Raw genomic sequence first — 7,476 nt, 5'->3', positions numbered from 1 at the left:
GTATTACAAATAACTCACTATTGCTCAGTCAGAAACGGAAGGGAGCTGACAGTCGCACCTTTTCATACTTTTTGCAGGTGCACCATTCTATCTGTGGGCGAGGCATCACAGGTGAACAGGAGTATTCTGGGACAGGGTATCACAGGCGCATGTAAACAGCTTAACCTGAATAAGACTAACCACAGTATGGCCAATAGCTGGGTTCCTCTGTGCATGTTAACGTAGCTAGTGGCAGTTCAGTTGGCGCATAGCATGTAACTGATGTCCTGGGGTCAAATCCAGCCTTGGACCTTTGAGACATGTCATCCCTGAGTACGTCTCAGAGCTTTTTCATTCTTCCTTTCCTCCCCTCATTACCACTCTTCTCCTACCAGGAGGTAACTTGGAGGAGAAGAGGGGAGGAATGGAGTGGAGGAGAGGAGTGGAGGGAGCGAGGGAAAGTGGAGTCCATTTGGGATAGACTTCAGGAGCAGCTTCTCTTGTCTCCTCCACTATGAGGACAGCAAGCAACATGGCGGCACGAACATGAAGGATCAAATGAGTTTTGGATGCACCACCTCACCCTTTTCCATGCTTTCTGTTGCTTCACTGTGAACTGTCTAAAACTCATTGTTAAAAGCAGGGCTGCTGTCAGTGACATCTCAGTGCAACACTGTTGCAAAGAGATTGCTGGGAAATGCAGTGCAAATCACCAATGTAATGTCCATCAAAGGTGTTGCCAAAATCAAGAAAAACAAGAATCTTGGGGATTATCAATTTAAATCCTCACTGCGGAGCAGTGTAAGCTCTTGAAGAAAGGTAAGGCATGTGCCACTGTCTATGCCAACATTATGTCATACAAACATTTCCCAAAGTACAAATTAGGAAGTGTATTCTGCCCTACCTGCCCTTCAGTGAGTCAAGTTCACACCCCAGCACCTGTCACTCATCTTGATGAGCTGTCTACCTTGAAACAGCATCCGTAAAGCCCACAACAGGCGTGGAAGAGGCAGTCAACAAACATAATTTGCAATGTTAAAAAAATAGCAATGCTGATGTTCACCCTTGTTTTTGAACAGTCTTGTCTGACACACGTTAAGCTTTTAATAATTCACCAACATATAAAAATAGCTAAAAATAGATGCATGGTATTAACATTTCAAAAGAGGAATTCATTGGCTTGCCTGCTTCAGTTTATTGAAAGTTAGTTTATGGCCTCACCAGATTGGATAGGGTGAACTCTGATCACCAGCCTGCGCCGTTGTAGCAGCAGGACCTAGAGTGCGGGATGTTTGCTGTGACAGAGCGGGTGGCCACATTTGGGGCACCGGGGCAGAGAAAGGGCGCATGCTTAGCCCCGTGAGAGCCTGACATGCTGAGGCTGGCCCCGATGCTCCACCAGCACAGTATTATCTGACTCACTGCTGCTTGTGCCTCTATTTTGAGCCTGTTCGCAAATTAAAAACCTATGTATTTTAGTTTAGTTTTGTTTAAAATAAGCTACCAAGCACTGAAGTAAAGCAGGGAGAGTAGACTAGCAAACACGCATCATTGTGCAGCTTTGTGGTCACAACAATCAACTATAGAATTGCAATGTAGCAGTGATCCAGCCAACAGCCCACTCCCAAAATAAACTCAATTTATAATTTTCAAAATGTAAATGTAAAATGAGACCATCACAGTTAGAGCTCTTTTGTGCAACTGGATAGCTGATACATCCCACAAAGATCTGTCACAGTACGATGTGGCAGACTTGGCAGAGAACCTCTTACCTCCTGTCCCAAGCTTTTATACCACCCACACCGACCAATCACAATTTAGAAAAAAGTGTTATTTCCAACAAGACATTTTTATGAATGGCTCAGATGAAATAGACAAAGCACAGTAAAACAGAAATTGAGAAATGTAGGGGGGGAAGTGCCCACCCCAACCCTTAAAACCGGGGGTGTTTAAAAAGAAGTCCTTTGCTGCTGCATTGCCGTTCCCAGGCCAGCCCTCTCCAACAGTCATTCTCTCTCACTCTTTGCCTTGCAACCTGATAAGCTTCAGTAATAGGAGGAATGCTTTTCTCCCCTTGAGAGGGAACAACCTCCCTCCCCACACCAACATTCCCTTTCCTCTCGTTTCCCACCTGCCTTCCTCTCCAGGTATCCCCATTCACAGCTGTTGGCCATTGTCTTTCCACTTGCCTGACCCCTCACCCTCCATCACTCCACCATGGTACCTTTGTGGCGGTGACATCTGAACCCTGTGATCCTGTTAAAAGTGTCCTTTCTTACATAATTTCTACATCAGCCTCAACAACTCAATTTCTCTCCGTCTTGCAGATGGGAAAAAGGAGACCAGAAAGGACGTTATATAAAACTGGGTTGGCTAGGGAGCAAATTTTCTTGCTAGCATATTTAGTACCTGGTAGAGCAGAGAGGTTGGGGAGCTGGGGGAATTAAATACTGTGCCCTGCCTCTGTAAGAGGGGACCCTTGTAAGAGCTGTATCAGTTCCACCCACCAGGAGTCATTTAAGCAGCCCACATTATGGGTCAGTTCAAAGAGCTTTGCAGTTGAAAGATCTTACCCTTTTATTGTTTTATTATTCTGCCAGGGCAGCAACTTATTGTAACACTTTCATTAAAAGAATACTGTCTTTTTTATTTTTTGGTTGTTCTTTTGTATGATCAGGGCCCATTTTAGTTTCAATTTAAATATGAGAATCCTGAAATTTCTTCATAAACAGAAATTGAATAATAGCATATATTAAAGTATATTACATGAGAATATCTGTAATGTCTGAATGTCTGAAAAAAATAAATGAGCAAATAAGTATGTGGTCCTGCAAGTAGGTGCATATTTAGGTGTATGTTTTAGCACAGTAACATCATGTCCTATATGCCTCTTCAATGGAAAAAGTCTCTTCCAATTTCAAACCATGACTTTCATGTGCTTGATTGCCTCTTCCAAAGAAGACAGGGAGTGAGGAAATGGCAGCTTTAACTGCTCTTTAGAAGATTAAGATCACACAGAATTATCGACACAGGAAATTAAGGGGCTTCCAGTCTCCAGGATGGTATGTTTGCACAGCGTTGGCGTAGTCATGCTTCATGGTCTCTTTTAGCAGTTAGCAGGGATGTTTGCATGTGAAAGCAAAATGAATCCAAAGACAAACATAACCAGACTCTGGTACATGTCTACACCACTAACATGCAAAAGCAAATGCCTTCAAGTGTATGTTTTGTTGGTATTTCTATGCAAATGTAATTTGTCTTGCAAATCCTAACACTCCTGCTCATATGGGTGTAATTATAATAGCCCTACCATTGTACAAGACATAGAAAGCCACCCACTCTCACAGCCGTTGCGTGAAATCGAACACCCTGTCGCTGGACAATGTAGTGTAGTCCATCTGATTTAATTTTGAACTTGGTTTTTGAATGTCATGTTTTGATTTGTGTAACCTCAAAACAGCCTCAGTGTTTTGTGAGCTACGTGGGGGAAATACAAACTCTGGCATTGTTACTATGCAGAGAAAACAGGCAGACAGGATTTCATTCCTTTTCTTAACAAAAAAGCTAGCTGAACTGAACATAAATCAACAAGAAAATCAAATTCTCAATACATTTATTTTGCCATGTAACTTTATAACTTTTTTCTGGGATAAGCTATGTTTCAATGAGGCCATCAATTGGCTCTCATAGGTGCAGTACACCAACAACACCCATTGTAGCACTACTCATGCTTTGAGACGGTTCAGTGGTTTACAAGGCAAAAGACAATTTAAACGGACAGTCATATCAGCAAGTCCTGTGACAATTGTTAAAGACAGTTGTTAAACTTGCTGACAAATAGTGTTGATTTTGCTCAATTTTTATTTCCAATATAAAGTCATTCTCTTATGAAATGTATTGACCAGATTCAAACTGAGCAGGTGACCAAAGATGGAGAGCATAAAGGGAATTCTGCTGGGCCCTCCATCTACAAAGAGCAAATAAAAAAGTAAAGTTTCCACATTGCTAACATTAAACACATTGTCAAACATATCCTTTCTCTCTATGTTCTATAATGAAGTCGGCTTTGTTTTTGTGCATGTCCGTATTCCTTGGTGCTCCTAGACTGATGATGCATATGCTGTTGCTCCTGGACTGATGATGCATCTGCTGTCATCGCAGCAGCGTACGCACATTTTATGTTGCTGCATGGGTTTTACTGCCACCTTTATCCATTCTTTTTCTTCCTCCCCTTCTCTCCCCTCAATTAACTCCACTTACATAGTGTAGGCTACCTGTGGATACTGATGAGTGGGATAAGCCATCTGAAACAGTTGCACCTGTGTCATCAGACTGTGAATGTTGACTCAGAAGTCTTAATCATTTTATGGGAGGCTTTTGCTATGTTAAAAGAAAAACATCAGAGTGAGAGGACAATGCATGTGCTTGAAAAGCTGTGGAGCTGTTTTGTTCATGAACTTATACTATTATCACTTCACAGTTGCAGTAGGCTTATATTTGATTCCATCTCCAGGGTTAGTTGTGCTTTGTATTTTTCTATTCTACGTTACAGAAAGGAGACACCGCTCCTATCCCACTGGAGACCAAGTCATTAATGTGTTGTGTGAACAGTGAGGTGATACTCATTTGATGAGCCAAACAACAAACTTATGCAACAATGATATTGATTAAAAAGGCAGTTTGGACAAGTCTCAGACTATTATTCCTGGAAGTTCAGTTGAAAGGCTCAGTGCTTAATGAGCACGATGGGTGCTGCTTGTCAGTGGTAATAGTTGTTTTCAGTGTGCAGCAGACCATGGCCTGCATGGGTCATTCTTCAAACATCCTGCCAACATTTGTTGCCAAGCACCTCTTGTGTTACTCATAACACATGACAATTTAATGGACAAATGGGGCCAGTTAGTTTGACCAGAGACAGTCTGGACTAAGGGCGAGTGATAAATCAGCTACCTAGCTATTGATCTTTATCATTAACAGATATGGGTCTACACAGCAGAGCAAACAGGTGGTAAAGCATCTCTCAGTCACTTTTATGGGCGCTGTCCTGTTGCACCAAATCACTTAAATATCAAGTGAAGAACTATTGAGTCCAGCTAGAGTGGTTGCCCTGTGCTTGTTCAGTTTTAAAGTTTGTGTGTGTGTGTGTGTGTGTGTATAAATGTGTGTTTTGATTGCCACTGACAAACAAGACTTGCAGTGTCATATTTTTACCATGTCAATATATGTCACTGAGCTGAAGTGTTTTCATAACAAAGCCGCCCATACTGCCTGCCATCAAAGTTGCTGTTTCCTCTGCTTAAAGGGATATTTCACCTTGGTATAACAAACAAGTTTTCAGCAGCCTTACCCCATGTAAATGTAATTGTCCGTTGTCAGCATCGTTGGTCCTGCCGGTTGCTGGGGTCTTAACTCCCTGCCATTCATTTTCAGGTCTTTGCCTAAAATAATAGGTCTGCAGTATAAACTAACTACAGTAACAAACATTTCAATGGAATAGACAATTCTGAATAAAAGATATCTCTTTATTTTGATACCTGACGACAACATAATTGAGTCCAGGGCAGCAACAGTTTAAGTCGAATTATGCCTTGATGAAGTTTTTTTCAGGTATAGTGCCATAAAAAAATTGTTCTTCTACTGATAGCTACAGGTAACTTATAAACAGGCCTCGGAAATGAATGGAAATTAGGACCTTGACAACCAGGAGAAACGGAGAATAAGGGCCGCTGATGTCACTATATACCTGTAGGTGCATTTACATGGGGGCAAGCCTGCAGAAAACTAACCATGTTATACCAAAGTGAAATCTCACTTTGAGGGTCATAGCCAGTATTAACAGGTCATAATGTGATGAACCTAAATGTAACTATTTACTATTCTATAGAGAGACAGAAATCTTTGCTTCTCAGACAATTCTTGTTTTTTGGTCCTTATGCCTTGCAGGGGTCAGATCCTTAAGAAGCCTATTTATGATGGAGTCTTTTCAATCAATTTAAAGAGCACTTGCAACACTGTTTGTCGAAATATCAGAAGCTGAAGTTGTTATCATTTGTTTGCAATTGTCCTTAACCCAAAAAGAGTGCTAAATCCTCACATTCAGAGCTTGTTTGTTTTCTGTTCAGAGATAGAAATTGGCCCTGAGTATCGTCTGAGAAGGCCGGCATAGAGCCTTTGGAGTTAGTTCACACTTCAACGCTGTTCCTGTGATTGACCCATTTTTCACAAGGAACTGACCAGATGTTAAGTAAACTATAATCGAAAGTGAGTAGTCCAATTTCAACTACTGAATTCAGTCGAAAGTCCGTATCAATAAGAACCTCTACTAAGTGTGAGCAACCACGCATCCAGAGTCCAATGTCACAGAGTCCAATGTCCAAGGCAGTTGTCCCATTTTTCTCTCTTTCCCTCTTAGCCTAGAGCGTTTTGGCTTGCTTTCCCTCCCTTTGATTGGTCATGTTTGGTCAATAAGATAGTTGGGACCATTACTTAGCAGAAAGAACCGAGCTATATGTGCATCACTGTCCACAGCTCAAAATTTCAGGTTAAAATGATTTATCATGCTGAATTTTTTCTTTTCGTGCTCATTGATTGGTAAGTCAGAAGGTACGTGAACTATGACCTCTAGTCAGTAACCATCAGAAGCCAAACAACCACTAATGTCAACAAAATCAGTTATCAGCTTTTTGTTTTCCTTTAAAGACACTAGTCATGAAGAGTCTTTTGATTTGTTGAGCCTAGAAAGGTGGATCAACTCTGTTATGCAACAAACAAGGTAGGTAACCTGGGTTCAGGCGGGTTCACCTGCACTACCCTGCTACTTCGTTAACCTTGATCTGCAATAAATAAAAAGACAAGAAAGTCATTTCAGACTGCTATTACATTATGGATTGATGTTATTACATCATGAGTGCAAAAACTGGTTACCATTTTACTAATGTAACAACCAGTCAATAATGTAAGAAGTTATTACACTGTAGTCAAAAGGCTATTATATAATTTTTGGATTTGTATTACATAATTGACTGTTACATTGTCAGTTTTATTACATTTTGTGTTATTAAATTATAGGCAATTTTGACATTAAACTGCCTGATCCAGTGGTGCCACAATTGGCTGATCTTGTGACCTGGGTGAAAAAATTCCCACATTTACTGTGCAACTGTTAATGTGTACTATATTTAGAAATGAAAGACAGACAAATCCCTGTTCTCTTCCACTCTTTCCTCCAGGCTAACTCAAGCAGTCACAAGACCAGTTGGCCCTGTCTTATGTCCTCTGTCTCTGCTTCTCTGACTTTCCTAATGAGATGATTATGTTGTGGAGTCAGTGGATTGTGAGGCACAGCCCTCCTTTTGACCCAGAGGGCAGGAAGACGGGTTTTTGCTGGCTTTATTCCTAGAAAAGGTTTCTCTTAAGAGGATAACAATTGTAACTTTTTTCAGTGTATTGTCCTTGATGATCTTAACAATGGAACAAAGCAACATAGATTTGTATTTA

Source organism: Centroberyx gerrardi, chromosome 1 (genome assembly GCF_048128805.1).
Source record: "Centroberyx gerrardi isolate f3 chromosome 1, fCenGer3.hap1.cur.20231027, whole genome shotgun sequence".
Lineage (NCBI taxonomy): Eukaryota > Metazoa > Chordata > Actinopteri > Beryciformes > Berycidae > Centroberyx > Centroberyx gerrardi.
This window is presented reverse-complemented; position numbering follows the sequence as displayed.